Source organism: Ceratotherium simum, chromosome 13, assembly GCF_057802395.1.
Source record: "Ceratotherium simum simum isolate JZ-2026a chromosome 13, ASM5780239v1, whole genome shotgun sequence".
In the NCBI taxonomy this organism is placed as follows: Eukaryota; Metazoa; Chordata; class Mammalia; order Perissodactyla; family Rhinocerotidae; genus Ceratotherium; species Ceratotherium simum.
Genome location: NC_141912.1, coordinates 23,508,291 through 23,531,573, shown reverse-complemented (window position 1 = coordinate 23,531,573; position 23,283 = coordinate 23,508,291). Strand labels below are relative to the sequence as shown.

General features: G+C 42.8%; 1 protein-coding gene across 4 annotated transcripts in view; it reads right to left on the bottom strand.

Moving 5' to 3' along the window:
* The window catches only part of CARMIL1 (capping protein regulator and myosin 1 linker 1), a 326,380-nt gene that overhangs the window by 268,760 nt on the left and 34,337 nt on the right, over positions 1–23,283 (bottom strand). The window lies entirely within an intron of this gene.

The window sequence follows — 23,283 nt, the reverse complement described above, 5'->3', positions numbered from 1 at the left end:
TTACCAAGTACCTGCCTCGTACCATACACTATTAAAGCGGCTTGAGGGGATAAAAATGGAATAAGACTAGTTTTTTACTCTTAACAAAAGCTAACAATAATACTAGATTGAAAATATAAATAATAATTAATAAGACTTAAGTATAGGTACCTTCATGAGTGATTTACATGTATGAACTCACTTCATCCTAACAATCCTAGGAGATAAACACTATTATTAATTCCATTTTATAGATGACAGAGCTGAAGCATAGAGAGGTTAAGTGAGTTGTCCAATGTCACACAGCGTGGAGACGGTATAGCAGGGGTTTGAATCCAGGCAATCTGGGACCACAATTCCCACTCCTCATCATCATGTTATATTAAATTGGTCACAGGCCAGTGGGAGGGTGTAAGGAGAGAATGTCTAGGAGGCACGAAACCCCTTATCGTCAACCGAGCAAGTAGTTCCTAAAGCTGGAAGGAAGGATGCAGGCAAAAAGGGGCAGGAGACACGCTGGAGAGGGAGACAGGCCAGAAAACAATCCCTGAAAGCAGGGGGGAGGGGTCAGTGAAGGATTTTTTTTCTCCTGGGAATATGGAGGATGGGTGAAGGGAAGTGAACTAGCAGGCAAGAAGGCAAATTGGGAAGCAGTTCTATCAATTCAGGAGAGAGGCGGTAAAGTCCTAAACTGAGGTGTTGGGAACCGTCAAGTGACAATTACAGCAGGGGGGCAGAATGGATATCCGCCAGGAATGAACAATTTAGACACGCACACCCTTCATTTAAAAGATGTGCATATCTTACAAACAAAATGACTTTACATGCCCATAGGGAGGTGGAAACCTGGAGACAATAAACAAAAATACAGATGTCAGCACAAGGCGAGGGGAAGAGCACTGAGTGTGAATCCATTGAGCGTGGCTTCAGCTCCCACTCTGCCACTCCACAGCAGGGTGACCCGGGACAGCTCACATGGTCCCTCAGATGCTCAGCTCTACAATGAGGCTAGAAATGGACTATAAATCTCTTTCTCATATAGTTTCTTTTTTTTTTTAATTTTTTTAATTTATTTATTTTTGTTCCCCCAAAGCCCCAGTAGATAGTTGTACATCATAGTTGCACATCCTTCTAGTTGCTGTATGTGGGACGCGGCTTCAGCATGGCCAGAGAAATGGCGCGTTCGTGCGCGCCCGGGGTTCCGAACCCAGACTGCCAGCAGCAGAGCGTGCGCACTTAACCGCTAAGCCACGGGGCCGGCCCCATCTCATACAGTTTCTGATTACCATTCCTCAGTCGGAGACATGTCGGAATCAGTAAAATGTTTCAACCCATTTCTCTCCTTTATTAGTTTATTTTAACAATTGTGCACAACCAAGCATAGCTTCAGGAAAACCACAAAGATTAAAAATAGTAGCACATGCCGGCGGCCCGGGTTCGGATCCCGGGTGCGCGCTGACGCACCGCTCCTCTGGCCATGCTGGGGCCGCGTCCCACATACAGCAACTAGAAGGATGTGCAGCTATGACAGACAACTATCTGCTGGGGCTTTGGGGGAAAAATAAATAAATAAAAAAAAAAAATCTTTAAAAAAAAAAAATAGTAGCACAACCACACTCTTAGTAAATACATCTTTTCAATAAACATTGCATCAAAATGGAAATTGCTTAACAACACTTTCCAGAACATAGGATTTTCAGAGACCTCATAGCGTTTTCACAATTTAACACATCCTTATAATTTAAAGCCAGGAACCCAGAGTCATTATACATTCCTTATCTTATAACGAAATTAAATCAACAGAACTGCACGCTTTCCAGGATTTTCAGATTAACTGCCCACCTACAGAGAAGGCCTGAGTAATATAAGAACCAGCACTACAAGTTGCAATTTTAAAAACAATTGTAACTGCTTTTCAACAACAAATTGCAATTTAAAAAACAAACACAAAAATGCACAAACAGACCAAGGCATATAATTCACAGAGATACAAGTCTTCCTGTACACTTCACAGAAATGCATAAATCCACACAGGATGGTGAATGAATAGAAAACACAGGAAACCTGAGTTTATCTTCCAGATCAGCCCTACTTGTATGACCTCAGGAAATATCTTAACCTATGCAGGACTCAGTTTCCTCATTTGTAAAGAAGGGATATTTACGGGTGTTTCCTTTCTTTTTTTAAATCCATACTCAAATCAATTTGGGAAACACTGCATACTAATCCCCCCGGGTGAAGAGGCACAAAACACGTTCAACATTAAATGTTCTGACAAGTTCTGCTGTCAAGAAACCTCTTTAAACTTGCTTGACCAAACAGAGATTTAGCCATTTAACACCTTGGAACCTTGGCATTCTGAGGGATACAGTGTAGCCAACAACAGGGAAGGAGTCTTGCCACATTTCTCTAGTCTCTGCTCTTCTGGGTAAGGGCATCATTCCCCTCTATTCAGAAGGGTCTCCTCCATGTATCAGGAATCGTGGCACAGGCAGCTCTGACTGTATACCATCTAGTCTCTCCAGCTGAAAGAGAGGGCCTCTCTCTCCAGGGCAGTATTTCCAAAGCAATGAAGGATTCTTGCTTGGGTCATATGTCCACCCCTTGGACTAATCACTGTGGTCAAGAGACTAGGGTACAGGGACCAGCAGGCAGAGAAGCATCAGGGAAGCCAAAGCCACACGAGAATCACAGGGCTATAGTGGGCAAGAGAGATTCCCTAAAAGAAGTGTGTCCATGTGAGTAAGAGGGGGTGGATGGGGGGCACAGAATCTCTATCCTGAGCTCCAGGGAACCTAAACATCTTCATTCAGATGAGCAAGGGGTACTTCAAATTAACAAGTCCATAATGTTTTCACCTCTCCATCTCTTGCCCACTAATCTGCTCTTCCCTTAGTCTCAGCAAAAGTATCACCATATACTGCATCAGAACCTGGGAGTCATCCTGGACTCCTCTTTCTTCCCTCATTCCTCACTTTTAGGCTTCAGCAAATCCACTTGATTCTACCTTGAAAATGTATTTGGAAGCCATCTACTTCTCCACAACTTCACTGCCAACACTCATCCAAGCCACCATTATCTCCTACCAGGACAAATGCAGTCCACCCACTTCCATTTTTGCCGGCCCATCTTATTCACCCGTATTCTCAATGCTCTGCACATGACAACCACTCGATAAATATTTGCGAACCAATAGATAAATCAGGAAAAGGCCACTGGGCTGGGAAGACAAAAACAGCAGATTGCCAGTTCAGACATTACCTAGGCTTTTTTGATTATTATGACTGAAAATTTTAGCTCTGAGCTTCCTGGCAACAAAGGTAAAAAGCAAACAGTATTATTTTAATTAATTGACTTTTTTAAAGGAAGCATGTAAGTTTTTTAAATGAGAAAAGTTTGTCTTTCCCGGCACTAAATACTAAAAGCAATTTAGCATATGACGTATTGATTCAACAAATAGCTACAAGTCCTTAAATAAAAAAAATAAATTGAATAGGAAAATGGACTGATAATTCCTTTACCAAAAAAATATGGACGTATCTTTCACATTAGGCTTCTCCTATCAACTTTTGCTAAAGGCCAAAGACAAACATTAAAAATTAAAGTAGTAAAGGCACTTCTTCAGGGAGGGTCCAGCCAGGTAGCTTTCTAGAAAACTAACAACCAAGAGGACTGAACTCTCACTCCCTGGGGGACGGTCCTGCAGGGCAGTGAGGCAGAGTAGAAAGGGCACAGGCTGTGGGTTGACAGATGAACGTTGTTGGCTTCTGGCCTCTGCTGATTAGCTCTGGGGACTGCGGAAGGATTTGAAGCAGAGAATGGTATGCTCGGAGTTGCATTTCAGAAAACCACTCCGGCAGTGGTGCAGACAACGGATCAGAGTCAGGCCACAGGCCATGGGGCTAGTTAAGAGGCTACTGAAGTTTTCCTAGAGAGCGATGATGACAGTCTCAACTAAATTTCATTTTATTTTATTGTTTTTTTCTTTTTTTTTTTTTGTGAGGGAGATCAGCCCTGAGCTAACATCCGTGCTAATCCTCCTCTTTTTGCTGAGGAAGACCGGCTCTGAGCCAACATCTATTGCCAATCCTCCTCCCTTTTTTTTCCCCCCCAAAGCTCCAGTAGATAGTTGTACGTCATAGTTGCACATCCTTCTAGTTGCTGTATGTGGGACGCGGCCTCAGCATGGCCGGAGAAGCGGAGCGTCGGTGCACGCCGGCGGTTCCCAACCCGGGCCGCGAGGAGCGGAGCGCACACACTCAACCGCTAAGCCAGCAGGCCGGCCCTGAACTAAATTTTAATCGAACTTAATTCCCACAAAATCTCTTTAGCCTACGATTGGGTGGCCGCTTCAATGAAACATCTATCACGTTGGTGGTACCTCCAGGAACACGTAATCCCCACCCACTAATGAGGTCCTTGCATACAGCACAGAACATCTGACTTCTGCAGCTTCTATATGAAAACAAACAGAAGAAGAGTTGTTTTGACAGCAAGAGGCTGGAGGAGGCCCAGAATTAACTAGTCCCAGAGTATACACTGCAGTAATGCTTCATTTCTTAGGGTCCTCACGGGCAGAAGAGTATGCTGCATGCCTACTCCCAGGAAGCTTGCCTCTTCTTGCAGAAGAGTAATTTCCCATAAAAACATGATTTCCCAAAGAAACAATGTTGTAATCAAGCAAACTTCTTATATAATCTACCTTACTAAACATGATTCACTTCCACAAAATTCTAGCAAAATTATGTTACAATAAGTTCCTTCCTTCCTCCCTCCTCTCCAAAAAAAAAAAAATCCTTGAAATATAAACTGTAATTTAAGCATTGCACAAAATGGTTAAATCAACCAACCTTTCCTCAATCTTTTTAAGTCTACAATGGAGCCTCTGAGCCAGTCTTCAAAATGGCAAAGAGCCAGCACCTCTGAGAAGTGGCTCAGCTCACCTAAGGCAGCAGGTGAATTGTGGCCTCAGCCATTCCAGGTCCCATCCTCACCTATCTTCCAAAACCAAAAAGGATTTCTGATTTGTTTACAACTTTCCAGGTCTCCCAGCCCCCAGTCCTGCCACATAGTAATCCAGTTACCACACTGCAGTCAAAATGTAAATTTGATCACGTCTCCTCTTCTTCCTGGGCTCCCCAAAAGCTTCAGCAAAGCCCTCCATGACTTAGCGCCTCCATTCCCCAAACTGCACTTCATACTTTAAACTCTGTTCCCACTTGTCGCTGCCTCGCTAACTCTTACTCAGCCTTCAAGGCTCAACTCAGGCAACAACTTCCCTGGGGAGCATCCCTCTAGTCCTGAACTGGGCCAAGGACCAGTGTGTAATCCACAGTACTGCGGGCACACCTCTTACCACATGACACTGAAATTCTCTGTTAGAGTCTGCATGTTCTTTTTGTCCTACCCTATCTGCGTACCCCTAGGAACAGCATAGGGCCTGACACATCATAGGCACTCCACTGGTGTTTCTGAACTACCTGCGGAATGAAACTCTTCTCCTACTTCCCTCTCTATGCCCTACCTTCAATTTCCTGACCTACAACAGTGTACTTCAACATGCACAAATGGGTTAATTTAATCATCGGTCTCCGATGCTGAATGGGATCACATGCTCTTCACAAGATCATCACTAAACAACGCATACCGAAGAATGTCTACTTAGATTAATAACAATGAGCTAACGCCCAGACTAGGGATTGAAACTTTCCAAATAATCTCTTATACACTCAACAGCCTGAACACTCTTCGGTGTAAAGATATCCCTGTTTCTCGTTATTTTCCTCAACCCTATCTTTCAAACCACACACATACAATAACAACAGCTAAGACACTTTCAGTTATCGTTGAAAAATTCTGTCTGAAACAAGAAGGAATCCTCACTTAGATATGACTGAAGAGGTAAACCGATCCCTTGTTCAACTTCTCCACGAGATCCCTTATGCACTCCACTTACATATGTGCTACCTCTTACTCCTATCTTGATCTGAACACCAGCGATGGCTCTTAGTAGACAAGAAGACTTTTCCCATCCTCTGCTTTTGCAAGGATAATACAAACTTCTAAACATGTGATGTCCTGATCATTTAGGATGAGGGTCAGCGAACTCAAATGTGTATAGAGGCCAACGTGCCATCGTAAAACAGCAAAGCAGGCTGGATGGAAAAACAACAGCCTTGAGGACAATGACACACGGCAGCCAACACCGGGGCTTCAGGGTCAATTAGAACTCGAGGGCGCCTTGGGGATTACAGCAAACTGGAGTTAGCACGTCTCAGCTGAAAGGGCTCAGTCACCAGCTTTTCCCATCCCTGTCAGGCACAAATGTAGGCCTAACGTGTAAGGTCGAAGTTGTCAAAAGTGGCTGGAATCAAGCTTTATGACTGAAATCTCCCAGTCTGTAAATGTTGGTAACCACTTTTAATTTTTTTTTTAAACACTGTATACTTAAAGCACATTACAACAGGCTGCAAGCCACTAGCTTGTGACATCCGCTTTAGGTCTAAGTTACCCATTGTCATTTTAAATGGCCCACTGGTTCTTATGAACTTTTGTCTTCTCCAACATGACTGAAAGGTCTTTTGTGACTGGAAATACATACGACCCTCCTAAGACTGGCACCAATTGTAGAGCCCAAGCCTCGGTGTCCTGTGCTTAAGAACATCTGGATTAAAACGTCTGAGTGAACTTACATGAGTTTTGTCTAGCTTATCATTCCAGGAGAGTTTCCCCCTACTTTTCAGTTTCATTACTTCAATCACTGTTTCCACAAGGAACCAGGGGACAAGTGAAGGCAACCCAAGGCTCTGAGGAAGTGCTCCAAAAGCCCGAGGGACCTAAGATAACTCTGGGAGAGAAAGAGATAAGGATCCCAAATTCCTACAGAACTTGAGAGAGAAAGGGCAAGGAGGGTGTGATACCTAAACTCAGAGAAATATAACTTCTACAGAAAAGAAACAAGGCCTTGCAGCTCCACAGGGAAGAAAAGGTCAATAAATTAAACATGCACTCAAGAGGGAGAGAAATGACATCAAAGTAGAAAGCAAGCTCTTTAATGAAATGCCCAAAGGGGCTCCTGGTCTGTAGCCACTTTTTTCTTTTTTTTTTGGTGAGGAAGATCAGCCCTGAGCTAACATCTGCCAATCCTCCTCTTTTTGCTGAGGAAGACTGGCCCTGGGCTAACGTCCGTGCCCATCTTCCTCCACTTTATATGGGACACCGCCACAGCGTGGCCTGACAAGCGTTGCATCGGTAAGCGCCCGGGATCCAAACCCAGGCCACCGCAGCAGAGCACGGGCACTTAACCACTACACCACCAGGCCGGCCCTGTAGCCACTTGAAGGTAAGATTCACAGCATTATCTAGAAAACTATCAGTCAGCCTTTAAGGACCACGCCCCACACTGAGCATCTAAAAAGTTCTTTCTGTTCTGTGCAGTACTTGTCAGTAAAACCAAATTTAAGTGCCTTGCCATGGTTCAGTCTCCTTTAAAGTATCTCAGTTCTTTATCCCTTTCAGACACTTCTGGCTTATCTCGATAGCACAGTCCTGTGAGCCTTGTTCCCCCACTCCACTCCCACACACCTCTTCCCCCACGAGCTTGACATAAAAGAAAGATTCATTTTAGAGCTGGGTTTAAATAGGACTTTTCTTTATGTGCTCATTTCCTCATCTACAAATGAGGAAAGACCACCTACCTCACAGCAGGGATTAGATGAAATAATAAACCTACAGACCCAAGCTCAACGGTTCAAACACAAACGGTACTCAAATGTTCATTCCTCTCCCCAAGCCCACATCCTCCCACTCGAGCCCCAAGATTTTACAGTTTATCACTCAAAATGTCAAAAGTACAAAATTCTGAAATTCTGTACCCAACAGAAGCTTGAAAAGATACTCAAGTTATGAATCTCTTTTTCTTCTTCTTACTCATCAGCATAAATTTGCTGAATGACAGGTTAACTAAAAGACTGTCAATTCCAGGAAGGTGGATTCAAAAACACAACATGAGGCACACAATAGCCCGTATCAACAGCCAGTAATAATTTTTATTGCAGCCTATTATGCTAGTTGCCAGGAAATTTTTTTCCTAATCTTGGATGTTGTTTTAAATATAGTAATAAAAGAAAATATGACCGGCTGTTGAAGCCCATATGCTACTCCTTTTCAGAACTACAAAATGCTCATTCAGAGTTTGTTTTGTGCACAGCAAGTAGCAGCCGGAGGGCAGCCAGAGAAATCAATGAAAACTCACTATTTGGAAAACTAGTAAATAGAAAATGAGGGCTATGTTTCTCTGGTTTCTTCTAATCTAAAATCCCTGGTGCAAATCAAAGTGATGCTTGAAGTTTTATTTCAATTTCACAGAAGACCCAAATAGAGTGTCTAGTTAATGATCTCTATGCTACACATCTGAGCTTCATCACAGTGAACTCTCAGAAGCATGAAGCCCAGTTGACCACTGGGTCCTTAAAATATTCTCTCATTAAACAACATTTTCCTGGTTCTCCTCTTTTGTCATTGGCTTTTCTTCCTGTTCCTTTCCTGGCTCATGCTCCTTTGAATGTTGAGTTCCTCCTGGCTTGGTCCTTTGCTACTTCTCTTTTTCTCTCTCTCCTTGGGCAAGATCATATCTATTCCAACGGCTTTAAATATTTCCTATATTCTGGCAAGGCCCAGATGTCTTTCTTGAAACTAAACATTTCCTCTGGGCTATACACTCATCTTGCCATCAACAGCTCAACATCCTCACTTGGACTTTTCAGAGACATCCCAAACTCAATATGTCCAAAAGTAATGTCCTTTCCCTACCCCCACCAGTCTCCCTCATACACTAAGTAAGGTCCCTATCTACCCAGTTGCTCAAACTCATCACCTATTCCTTTTCCTCAACACCCATATGCAAGTCCTATCATTTCTATCCAAACACATCGTGAATCTGCCCACCTCTTACCATCTCCTCCAGCAATCCCAACACCAGTGGTTCTCAAGCTTTCCTGCGCATCAGATCATCAGGAGGGCTTGTCAAAATGCAAATTGCTGGGCCCCACCCCCGGAGTCTCTGATTCAGTAGGTCTGTGACAAGAGTGAGAATCTGCATTACTAATAAGTTCCCACGTGATTCTGATGCTACTGATCCTGAGAACATACTTTGAGAACCACTGCCCTACACCAAGCCATTATCTCACCTCCACTACACAGTAACACCCTAATTACTGGTTTTCCCAATGTCTCACCTCCCTCTAATTTATTCTCTACTTAAGAAGCTTCAATAATCATTTTAAACATATCAGATTAAAATCTAAACTCCTTAGTTACCAAAGTATATGTGGTTCAGCACAACTTCTTCGATCCATTGTGCTCTAGTTTCACTGTCCTTTTAGTATCCCTAAAACCATAAGCTTCCTCAGGGCCTTTGCACATTCTTTTGAATCTACCTAGAAGCCCCTTCCCCTCACTCTTCACATGACTGTTCTCTTTTTCCTTCAGGACTCATCTTCAACATCACCACCTCAAAAATGCCTCATCTAACTACCCTATATAGCCCCCCACCCCACTCCAAATTCTCTATCATTATACCGTTTTTGATAGTTTCTAGCTTTGCCACAATTAGGGTGTATGCATATGTATACATTTACTTTGTCTCCCTCACTGCCAAGATGGCTAGCCAAGCCACATCTGCCATATTTGCTATATACCAAGCATAATACACACTGAATAAATTTTTATTGTATAAGTGGATGGATAAATGAATGAATAAATAACGAACCCTGTGACAGTAGAAGGCAATGACTTCAAGTTTCCAGCTAATATAATCAAACAAACTTCCCAGATTAGTTGAATCAGTCTCTTTAAGATACGTAAATTATCTTCCAAACAAGTCAAAACAATACCATATGAGAGCTGGGAGGAAAAATATGCCACTGAACACAAATCATTTCCACAAAAACAGACCCACAGCAGAACCCTGAAATCTGGAAGTGGATTGTCTTTTCCAGGACTTTTTTTTTAAGATAATTAAATATCAGCCTTCACACCAGGTGACATTTTTACAAATACTTCCAAGATTAAACAGCTCATGGTATACGACAATACGTCAACACCCTCTCATAGAATATAGATTCCTGCTTCACATAATGGCAAATATTCAAGTTTCAGCAAATTCTCCACCACATGGATGATGGAAACTTCATCTCGGGGCACAGCTCAGGGATTTGGTCTCCATAGATACTCAGCAATTAATCAAGCAAATTAACAAAAGCTCAAAGGAACCTGTACCCTCAACCCCCAAAATAGTGTCTGGTCTTCTCTGATCCCTGATAAAAGGCCTATTCCATGCTTGCTCATTAAGTAAATATTTATTGAACAAGGAATAAGTAAAATAAAACATGATGTGCATTTGCAGCAATAATCACACTGCTGCTAGTATATTTCTCCTAGAAAGAAAGTTTGTTATCACTTTTACTGCTTAAAACCCTCCAATCGTTCTCAGAGGCCTTCAAGAAAACCTCTATTCTTTAGTGCGGCACGTGAGGCCTTCCTGATCTGTTTTTCCTGGCTGCTGCTTATGCTTCCAGCTACATTTCTCCTCACATTCTCCTCACACACTCCTCACATTCTCACCTCTTGCAATTCTGGAACCAAATTTATTTTCCCTCAGATCAAGGCTCCTTGTCTAGTAAAACCTCCACTGACCATCTCATCCTAATCTAATTCTAGTTTTTCCTCAAAACTTACTTTGGTATAACACACGTGGACCAAATGCCACTCTCTGGGCTCACCTCCACCATAGCTCTTCTTCGACTCCATGGAAATAGTTCATTTACTTGCTTTGTCCTTAACTACACAGTGACATCCCTGAAGGTCAGATCTGGGCCATATTCATTTCCTATCCCAGTGCCCAGCACAGTGCCTGACATAAGCAGGAGTCAAAAGAAAGTAACAGCCAAGAGGTAGAAGCAATCCAAATGTACACTGATGGATGAATGGACAAAGAAACTGTGCGTGTGTGTGTACACACACACACACACACACACACACACACACACACAGGAATATTATTCAGCCTTAAAAAAGGAAATCCTGTCATACGCTACAGCATGGATAAACCTTGAGGACATTATGCTAAATGAAATAAGTCAGTCTCAAAAACACAAATAGTTAATGATTCCACCTATATGAAGCATAAACTAGTCCAACTCTTAGAAACAGAGAGTATAATTGTGGTTGCCAGGGACTGAGGGGACAGAGAAAAAGGGAGCTTGCTGTTCGATAGGTATAAAGTTTCAGTTTTGCGGGATGAAAAAGTTCTAGAGATCTGTTGCACAACAATGTGCATACAGTTAACAATACTGTACTATACACTTAAAAATAGTCAAGATGGTGAATTTTATGTGTTCTTTTACCATAATAATAAAAAGAATGAATGTAACTGAGGAAAGAGACTTTTATCCACCTCCCACCAACAACTGAGGCCTAAGCAAGAATCCTTCAGTTCCCAGAAAAGTAAATTTTATACAGAAATTTTTATTTTCCCACTAATATTTATCAAGCTAGAACTAACGTTACCACAAAAGGCATAAGGCTCCAAAACAAACCAAGAGAAGACCATCTGGCAAGCAAAGGGCCTACAGGGCCCTGTGTGGCCTGGCTCCTGGTCACCCCTCCTCTCAGCCCCATTCCCCCTCCTTCGCTCTTCCCCCTCAGCCCCAGCAGCCTTCCTGGGGTTCACTTGTGCTTCCTTGACCAGGCCAAGCACACTTCCGCGTCAGCACCTACATGCACCCTTGTGCCCTCACCTGGAACGCCTACCCCCTCACTCAGAGCTCTCTACTAAATGTCCTAAACTTTCCCGACCACCTTTCAAAAACAGCACCCCACCACCCCACTCAGTCCCCTTATCCTCCCAGCTCTTGTTACTACCAGATATTTTATCACGCGTCTATCTAAGTGTCCACTGTCCATCTCCCCCACTAGAATATACGGTTTAGAGACTTGTTTTGCTTGCTGCTACATTCCCAATGCCTAGCAAGTCCTTGGCTCACAGTAAGCACTCAAATGTTTGTTAAATAAATAAAGAGCAAGAGAACATTCAGCCCGATATGATGTGAGCAAACATGACACTCAACACTCTTAGGATTGCTGTGCCATGCTTAAGCATTCTGCGAAAATACGCTGCAACTTCCTGACACCAGGAATGAACTTCTCATTTTCTTCTGCCCAGGGGTGTTTACTATCTAAGAGAGCTTTGCTCCAATAGTCTATCAATAGACATAAGTGTCTAAGCCAAAAAAAAATGTATTGAATCTGAGTTATCAGACTCTTGAACATAATTAGTACCTTGCATGAGGAATGCTATAATGCTGGTCAGGACGTCCCCAGTTCCGTAAGAGACAGCAAGAGGATCTCCCTCCGGGGGTGTACCTAAGTGTCCTCCATACTCCCCAGCATGGGGTTTGCTACCCTCTGTGGCAGCTGCAGGCTGAAGGAGGCGTTCCTGTAGGCTTGCTCCCTTGTGGAGCATTAAATGGGGTAAACATACACAATTCATGATTACCTTGAGTATCATCTGAGCCATGGGCTCCCAAACTGCTGACCTGAAGACGTGGGATGCCAGCCAGACAGTCGTGTCTCCTTTCTCTTTTCTCTGTGCCTTTTTTTACCTTCTGCCATAACTTATCACGACTCTTCCAGCTTTCTGCTCTGAGCTAGAAAACCAAAGTGCCCTAAATCCTGAACCATCTTTTAATCTCTTGCAATTTGATCATTTATAAGTGAAAACTGCAGCTGAGAGGAATAAAATGAAACAAACAAGCAAATGATCAAACTGTGCTTTGTGCAGTGAGGGATGTGAAGATTAATGCAATAGTCCCCATCTCCAAAGTTTTATCATTTAGCGACTACCCATAAAATGAGCTGTTGCAAAACCTGGAAAAAATAACCAGGAACTAGTTTTACAATTTTCAAAAATCTTTGCAACTATTTACAAGTCCCCTAAAGATAGCTTCACCTAAGACAACTAACCAAGCCTCAGGAATACTTTTTAGTTCACGTTCTTTTACCCCTTTCTTCCCCCTCTCATGGAGAATATTGTTTTCTACCAATGCTTTTCCAAATGTTGATCTGGGTCAGATGCACAAGGTACACATCACTTTTTATCCTACTCACTTAGCAGATTTTCATGTCTGCTTCCACCTGTTGAAATTCAAGAGCTCCCTAGCCAGCAGGCTACATTGAGAGAAACCTTTCAAACGAAGTTGGAATATTTGCACAACACCAAAGGGAGAGGGGGAAAAGGGTGCTCCCGGGGGGAAAAAATTAATCCAACTATCACAACCATAGCTATTCCCTGAGTCTCCTCTTTAGGTACATATGGATCATAAATCATTATGTTGTCTTTGAAGTCGAATGGAGCAACCTAGCCAAAGAGATTGGGCCTTGGGCTGTGTGGAATGCTGATCTGTTAGATGAGATCCTGGCTGGACGCTTCGCAGAGAGAGTCTTGTGAGAACTGTCTGAATATAGATAAGGAGAGACATGAAAATGGGGCTTACATGATAGCAATAAATTACCTGAGCTTAACAGAAACTCTGCTCTTCAAAGACCTTCAGTCTAAGGCTATCACTCAGGTAACTCCTTTCCAAATCCAGCTGGATCAAAGAATGTAACACTATAGTATGTAGGTAGCATTTTTTCAAATGGTTATCATGTGGATACTGTGTTAGTAAAGTAAAGGTTATAAGATAGTAGGAAATGGAAGATTCTGATATGCCAAGCACACTCAAAGGGAGTACCCAGGTGGACTGAAGAAGGAGTTAAATGAGGTCAAATGCAGTTTCATTGTACTTCTGGCATTTTCCTGTGTAGTTTTTAGGGAGAAGAAGACAACTTTCTATCTTTTCTCTGCTGATAACTTACAGGGAACGTTCCCACTGCTAGAAACAAAGGGAGCATTCATTCCTCAAATGTTCACTAAGATACACTGGGCCATATAGTGTGCTGAGTGCTGGGGACACAACGACTCCCACCTTCGGGGCGTCCACAGAGCAGGGGGTCAACCCAACTCACCTGGGAACTCCCTTCCCACATGAGATTAGGCAGCAGTGCTACTAATCAACACCACGCCTTCCTGTTGAAATAGCTATTTTCCTAGAGAAAAAATGTGCATCAATACAGCACCGATCTGGCCGGCCCCGTGGCTTGGTGGTTAAGTGCGTGCGCTGTGATGCTGGCGGCCCGGGTTCGGATCCCGGGTGCGCATCGAGGCACCACTTCTCCGTCCATCCTGAGGCTGAGTCCCACATACAGCAACTAGAAGGATGTGCAGCTATGACATACAACTATCTACTGGGGCTTTGGGGGGAAAAAATAAATAAATAAAATCTTTAAAAAAAAAAAAAAAATACAGCACCGATCTGAGGCCGACATCACAAACAAAACACAGCACAGAGAAGCCAGTGGTGTTCTTACAGCTTCTCCGTGCCAGCGGAAGCCGTCAGACACAATTCTCATCTGTTGTATTCCAATATCCTCATTGGCCAAGCCTGAAAAATATTTTTCATCTATTTCGTGATTCTTCCTCATAAGTGTCCTAACTGTTCTAGAATATACTCTGACAATTACAGAAATTATCTATAGATTGTAAGTACTTCAACTCATGATCTAGAATCTCCACAGCAGGGGAGAATGCTGAAAATTACGTGCAGCATTCACTGGCATGCACACACCTAAACAGTGTGTGTGTGTGTATGTGTGTGTGTTTAATCTAGACCACTTTAACAATCACCCTATTTATTCTTTTGCATAAAAGCATTGGATTTCTTTAAAATTAACTGAAAGAAATGAAAGGCTCAAAACAGTATCAAATACTTAAATTTCTTTTCCAGACTAATATGTAATATATTCCATATATATGTTGTGTTCGGTTAATGCAGTTAAGTCCATTTGTAGAAGGTATTTTTGTCTTTTATTTGGAAAATCACTTTAATCTTTCCTATTTGCATAAAGTATTACAGGCTGTAACATTCCTGAGGTTTACAATAACAGTATGCATTTACCATCAATTTACTCATTCCTACAAATGCCACCTTCCCCTGAATCAAGGCTGAATCGGACGCGCCTGAAAGTTCTCAAACACTCTGTGTGGCCTCTAGCAGTGCTCTTATCTCACCACTAGAACTCCTAGATCTGTCTCCCCAGTGAGTCTGGGAACAAATCAAGTACAAAAATCTTTTTCTTTTTTTGCCACAGAACCTTCCTGCAACCCAGTAGGTGCGTGCTCAGCAAAGGCAGAAAATATTAAACAACTATGTTTTTGTTGACCAACTAGTAGACTATACGCAACAAAGTGCTGTAATCCTCCCCTGAAGGAGTAATTTCAGTTCTGGACATTTAAAGAAAAGAGAGTTGTGAGCCTCAAGCAGAAGCCAGGCAACCAATGTGCATAGAATGTGGAATGTGTGTGTTGGGGGGGTGGGGGGAGAGGCAGATAGCGTAGCACAGAAAGGTCTAGATGATCTTTAAGGTTCCTCCCATTCCTTAGAGTCTTTGAAAGAGGCAGCGCACACCCCTCCCACCCACACTCTTGAGAAGCTGGGAGGCTGCCTTCAGCTAACTCTCTACTACTTCAACCAAGAACACCCTGTCACGGCAGAAATGTTATCTCAAACATCCGACCAGCCTGCAGGCTGGAAGAGATTATGGACTACACAGCCTTGTTTCCCTTTCATTTCTGAACAAGGCCTATTCAAACCATGTAATTTGTTGGGTGGATCAAATGAGTTACGTGTAAAAAGCTTAGAAACAGTTCTGGTAAATGGTAAGCACCAAATATCTATTAGCTATTAACATTATTTGTTTTCTATTTTAATCAGAACAAAGGTAAACCATGGCATTTCAGTGACAGTTATCTTCCTTATCCTCTGAAGTGTCCACTGTATCAGTGTTCAGCTGCACATGCAAATGAGTAAACTTGGGAAATTGCAATCCTAAAACACACACACACAAAAGGACGCCCTCCTCTGTAATTTAGGGAAGTATCTTTGCTTATGTAGATGCAGCAAATTAACAAAGTATTGCTTTCTCTAACCCCACTAGAAATCCCCCAGTGGTGCCCATCCCTCCTCCAAAACCTGCCTCTAACCATGGAGAGGGATGGGCAGGAAGGAGAGGAGGAGGGGGAATATATGGTCCCATTTTACCTATTAATAGGAATGCTTCTTCTCTTCAGAAACAACGTTATAAGTGCAGTAGAAATAACACCATACTCCAGGTACATTTTCGGTCTTTGAAGTAAGACTGCCTGTGTTCATTGATGAAACCTCATTGATTCATCTTCTTTGACGAGTGTCTGAACATAACATGCGCAGATGGGTTTGCTGATAGATATGCAAGGTAAAACAGGACTTAACTAACCCACTCTCAGAGAGCCATAACAATCTTTTTTTTTTTTTTTGGTGTGTGAGGAAGATCAGCCCTGAGCTAACATCCATGCTAATCCTCCTCTTTTTGCTGAGGAAGACCAGCCCTGAGCTAACATCTATTGCCAATCCTCCTCCTTTTTTTTCCCCTTTTTCTCCCCAAAGCCCCAGTAGATAGATGTATATCATAGTTGCACATCTATGTGCAACTGGTTGCTGTAGGTGGGACGCGGCCTCAGCATGGCCGGACAAGCGGTGCGTCAGTGCGCGCCCAGGATCCGAACCCAGGCCGCCAGCAGCAGAGAGCGTGCACTTAACTGCTAAGCCACGGGGCTGGCCCTCCATAACAATCTTTTTTAAGAGGCAAATATATGCAGAGATTCAATATGTCTCAAATCCACAGCGATCTTATCCCATTAAAGAAAACATTTTGCAGAGATTCCCAGTTTTTAAGCGGGCTATCTCCTCCTTTGAAAATCTAATAAAATTATCGCTATGGGCCCCAGAAAAATGAATGTAGATTAAGTTAGCACATACATTCCAAGAGGTTAATGGACTCTGGATTAGGAAAGTTAGTCTGAAAAATACAGGCTAAACTCTGCGTGCACCTCCCTCTACAGAAAGGACTTCACCTTCCCTTAATTAGCTGCTATCAGACTTACTGACTCTGCCTTTTAAGGAAATCTAGCTCTTGAAATTAGCATAACTTTTAACGTTAAAAGGCATAGATTAGAAGTATGCATACTACTATACACAGCAAAACCTTATCTAAACTTTTTTTTAAGTATGAATTATAAGAAGTTATTTCAGGGCTGGTCTGGTGGCCTAGTGGTTAAGTTCATACATTCTCCTTCAGCGGCCCAAGGCCCAGGGTTCACCCGTCAGTTCAGATCCTGGGCAAGGACCTACTTACTCACCACTCATCAAGCCATGCAGAGGCCGTGTCCCATACAGAAGAGCTACAACTCTACACCTATGACACACAACTATATACTGTGGCTTTGGGGAGAAAAAAGAAGAAGAGGAAGATTGGCAACAGATGTTAGCCCAGGGCCAGTCTTCCTCTGCAAAAAAAGAGGAGGATTGGCAGATGTCAGCACAGGGCTGATCTCCCCACAAAAAAAAAAAAATCAGAATGATTCACAATTAGTCTAATTAGTTCACTCTTCACGTAAGCTAAGGCTTCTGTAGGACTAGAGCAGGACCCTTGAAAAGGAGTCTGTCCTTAGCTGTTTTAAACACAGCAACTCTTTCCCATTTGATTTACCTCGCTATATCTACATTAAAGAACCTAATTCATGAACAAAGAGCCAATAGGAGTCAAGGAGTCCAGCCTCAGGTAAACACAATTTTCAAATTTTGGTATTCACTGAGTAAGGCTTTACTAAGTATGGGGTGTGTCAAGATCCCACTTCAGGTCAAAAGGAGTAGCATTTCAACTTTCTCTGACGGCCCCCGTGTCCCTGTTGGGCGCCTCACATACTCAGGAAAACAATATCCTTCAGGAGCAGGGACTGGGTTTTCTGGGCCACAAGGCTGGGCTGACATCCGGGCCCTCCAGGACAGCCATCTGTTATTAACTCTGCCTGCTTAACTGAACTCCCAGGAGCTTCTCCACAGCAAAGGGAACATGGCTCCCAGGCAGGGTGTCCTGGGTGGCTGCCTCGTATAAACACCTCCTCGTGCTTCACACCCAAGACAAAACTGTGGGGCAAGGAGTTGTATTAGCAAAGGGGGCTCTCAAAAAGTGAGAGAGGTCTTGCTTAGGAAGCTCAATCCACTCCACCCCCTAGTGATGGAGGACTTGAGGTAAGGGGCAGAACAAAGGGAACAAGAAAAGGTTAGGTGTCTTGCAGCCACTTCTCATTTCCCACAGTGGGATATATGACAAACAGCTCAGAAGGGATTAAAAAAGAAAAAAACACTGCTGGCCCAAGGCTTAGTTTATCAGGTTCCCTAGATATGAGAAAAGAACACCATATTTGAAGAAGATTTTTCTCAAGGCCTGATAATCAGGGTCACACAGATTCTTCCCTTTTCCTTACTCTCTGCACCTAACCTAAGTAGCCCAGATCAGTTTAGTCCCCAGAGGTCTTTCAGATGGCCCCTTCTCTCCTTTCCAATTTCACTGCAGATGCTCTAGTCTGAGACCACCCAGACCGCTGCTCCCCTTCCAACCCACTGTGCACACAGCTGCCAGAGCAATCTCCCCGCGCCGACCTCTTTTCTCCTGCCCATAACCTCCACAGCTCCTCAGTTCCAACAGAACAAAATTAGAGACTGCTTGGTCTGACACATCCCAAGCCCAGAGACCGGCATATAGACAATGCTCAAGCAAGGCAGAGTTCATAGAGAGAAACAAAACTTATGCTTCCGGATTTCTTTTTCTTTTCTTTTTTTTTTTTAGTTATACTAAGTTAATACTTATTCCCTCACTACTTCTAAAAGGAATTTGAGGTGACAAAATAAAATGCAGAGTCTAAAAAACAAATTATTAAACAAGAAGTAGAAGGAAGAAAAGATGGAAGGAGATTTAGAAGCCCTAGGAAAGGGGAGCTTCTATTACACAGTCATCAAAACTTAAGAGCTTCTCAGAAAACAAGAATATGAAAATAATATTACCAGTTATGGCACTCATTATCTACTATTTAAAAAAAGTTGGTAATTCAACTTCCAGAGGAGCTTGTCCCAAGGACAATACGCATTACAGAAGAAATAAAGTGATCAGTGTTCTCAATGAGTTTTTAGTTTTTACATTGTAGAAACAGTCCTCAAACCTTCCCCCTTGGGTCAACTTTCTGATTAAAAACTAAGGGCCTACTGATAAATCTTTCCTCTAGAAAACCACCCTAGAACACGAGTAACACACCTCCAGGTGCAGTTTTCTAGTAACCTAACTTGATTCAAGGGTAGGGCCATGATAAGGATGTAATAATTAGCCCAATGGAACATGAACCATCTCACCCAGAATCATTAAGATGATTCAAAACTGAGAGGCTGTCAGTCCCTGGGGGACAGGCTGTCCACCAGGCCGGAGGACTGCAAGGATGGCCTTTCTTGACTAATGCAAACAGCCTGAGTTGTATGGGGGCCCATTCCTTACTCTACATGACACTTTGCTGGGCAGCCAGTGCTCCCTGTAGAATTTTAACCTGGTATAGAGTAATCACTTCACTAATTAATTAAGTCTACTCTCAATTCTATCTTTCTGGTTGTTAGAAGCATTTCCCAGCTTATGTCAAGAAACATTTCTCAATTTAATGTCATCCACAAACCTCATCAGTGCCAGCATCACTACTAATAATGACATTGAAGGCTTTCAGCTGTGACCAAGTCTTAACACTCAGCCTTTAAAAAAAAGGAAAGAAATGAAGTAGAGCAGACTCACAGTGTTTCTTAAATGTTATGTGCATATAAACACCTAAGGATCTTGTTAGAATGCAGGCTCCAGTTCTGTATGTCTGGGAGGGGCTGAGTCTGAGTGATGCCAATGATGCTGGTCCACGGACCCCAATATGAGTAGCAAGGGGCTAGATAGTGTCTGTTTGTTTCTTTTCTATTAATTCTGTTGTATCTAATTCTGAGTGAGCACAGTGAAAGGAAAACTAACCTTAGAATATTGATGAATCAGATCCCCAGTTTACGGGAAAGGGTACTTCATTTGTTTGACAAAGGTGTGAAACTAAGAATGCATTTCGTCACAGAGAGAATAAGAGATTACCTGAGATGGAATTGACTAATCTGCTTTGAGGGAAACAAACACACACACACACACACACACACACACACACACACACACACACACACACACACACACACACGGCAGGGGGGGGGGGCTAGAGGGGAAAAAGGAAGGAAGTGGTATGTGTGGAGAAGGCTGTGGGAGAGCCAGTGCCCTAGTCTAGCACACTCCACCACAGAGTATTTGGGGAGCCCTTAGGGTGAACAGTGGAGGGGGCAACAGTGTGCAACCTGCTGTGTCTGTGAGGGGGATGTTTATATCTGAGGAGTGCCTATCGTCCTCGCACAGGGAGCCATGAATGAGGAGAAGGATCAAAGCCAAGGCTAGAAGTGGTGTGTAGGAGGAAACCTCACTACACCCAGGATTCCTAGGATTAAACAGGGTAGTCTAGGAAATTTTCCTTCATGCAGGGAAAATGAGCACTGAGACATGGCCTCGTCCACATTCTGCCTCTCACTCTGCAAACTTGGGAGTCCATCTAAAGTCTCTAGCTTCAATTTACTCATCTGTAAAATGGAGATAATAATAGGACGCACGTCATAGTTACTGAGAGGATTAAAATAGTTACTGCATATAGTACTGACATATAGGAAGCCTTTAATAAATGGGAGCTAATATTATTTTTCATTTTTCTCCATTCAACAAAGCAGTGGCACACACCACCTCTGACATACCATTCCCTCTATAACATTCTATGATTCAGTGAAAATCCAGTCCCCTTAAGACCATGCTGCTATTTTTCTGACTCGAAAGCAAATCAGTTCATACAGCAATACCTTAAATATGTAGGCGAAATCTAACCATCATAAAACTAAAAGTTATTTTGGGACATTTACATATAGTACATCCGTCTGTATCAGAGCCAGTACCTGCAATAAAGCCAAGTATATGCTCGCCTTTGGTAAATACCTATAAGGAAGACGGAGAAGGTTCCTTTAAGGAAACAGTTGGACATACTGGAAAACAACACGGATATACCAGAGATATTGTCAAGTAGGGGTGGCAAAAATTAGGTTGACTATAATTGTGAATACATACATAGAAACATTACAAAATATATAAGCTAGCTTTAAAATTCGGGCAGAAAAAGACTTGCCTAACAGTTTAGACTTCCTCTAGGATTCTTTATGTCCTTCTATCTCACATATTTTTCCCTATGTTCAAATGTCTGAACCACTGTAATTAGAACCTGAAAGGAAAACAGAGAATAACTGAAAACATAATTTTAAAATCTCAATGGACTCAGTAATTTTCACTATCTCTTCCTCTCCAAAGTTTCGCTGGGGCCTAGTTTTTAGCAAAATTCATTGTATGTTTTACATCCTTTGGTTTCTCGTGCCCATTCCAAGAAGTGAAAGAAATCATTGAAAGGCAAGACGTCAGAGAAGGAACTGGCCAACCTCCAGATGAGTGTACCCTAAAACACATGTATTTGAAAGGTCCAGGTGTCTATTTTTTTAAAAAAATATACTTCTGGTTTCTCCCAAATAACTTAAAAAAAAATTGCTTTCCCTGGGTAAACATCTAAAGATCTTAGAAATGCTGGCACTATTATTGCATACAAGCGGGTCTTTGTCCTCAACTCTTTGCCTGACTGCTAACTCGTTAGCTGTGGGACCCTGGGCACCGAGCCCTGCCCTTCATCGGCAAGCTGCACCACTCGCCCGCTGAGCCTTTCTGATTCTAAACATCGTCCATCCAGATGGATTTTAGGCCCTCACCCCCACATCTTTCCATCCACTATATCTGCAGCCTTGGAGACCCGACTGCACACTGGCACTAAAAACATAAAATGATTAGGGAAGCCACTTGACCAGGGAAAAAAGAGCCCCAGGGCAACAAGGCAGTCCATGTGGGCAAGCGGGCGGGGGGGGGGGGGGGGGAGGGGGGGAGGGCAGCAATCCCTAGTCCCCCAGAGGAAGGCCATCCCCCCGGGCGCCTGCAGCGCTGGCACAGGAAGGGTGGGGGGAGGAACGGATCCTTCTCTCCTTCTGGGCATATATTCAGGTCACCCATTTTGCAAATCTAAGTACAGTCTGTTTTCTCTCAAATTAATCATTCCCACACTTAGGAAGATAACTATGTTCACTAAACGAAAAGGACAAATTATTTTCAAACTAAAAATGTAGCAGGCAAGCCCAGGTCATATTCAATCTTATGCAGAGTTCCTGCGGGCCCATGTCTTTAAGGGCATCACATCCTGCGATCCACCGAGGAAGCAAGCGCAATTAAATGAAAACCTTCATAAAAGCCCTTTGCAGCTCGGAAAGGGAAGCGAGGATTTCTTCTCCTCCCCACTGATTCCCCTCCCCGGCCTTTTTTTACTGAGTCATGCAAAGGAAATTTCAAGCACTGGCACGAACAGAGGTGGGACATTATAGAGATCTGCCAGCTGTTTCCTTAAATAATGCAAATGTCCTTAAACCTGGCAACATTTCAAACACCTGTCTTCAGTAATTTCTTAGGGAAAAGACGATTAAGGTAATTTGAAAGGGGGGGAGGGTGGGAATTCCAAAAGCTATCCCAATAATAAGACTGAATGAGCTTCCCCCAAAAATATAAACTCCAAATAAATGAAATGTCCACATCGGAATGTTAATCTCCACAGCAAGTAAGTATCCTCAATTAAAGACTTATCACACATTTAAGAAAAAAAAATGTGGTAGGAATTAAAATTCCACATTATGGGTGTGGCCCTCAGTTGACATTCTTACATTCATGAAGTTTTGTCTTTTTAAAAGCTTATGTTTCACAATCATCCTGGCTATTTTCCCAGGAGAAAAAAAAACTGGTGGAATAAGAGGAAGGACACGTAAACTTTGGAAATCATCCTTGGTATCGTAACCCCTGAAGAGCTCTCAGGTCTCCCGTCTTGGAGAATAATGTATACTCTTGCTCTAAAGCAGTCAAACAAAATTACAGTAAGTTTATTCCAGCCAGGAAGCCCCACCTTTGGTAAGGCTGCTATAAGGGGCATTATAAATCTTTGGTGTTTTGAAATTTATTTGGTCACACCCAAAATGAAAGGGGGTGGGAGGAGGTATAGACAGGATGGGAAAGAGAAAAAAGCTTTTACCCTTCACCTTAACAAAATGTCTTCTTATTTTTAAAGTATGTAACTTTTAGAATTTATATCATCACTAA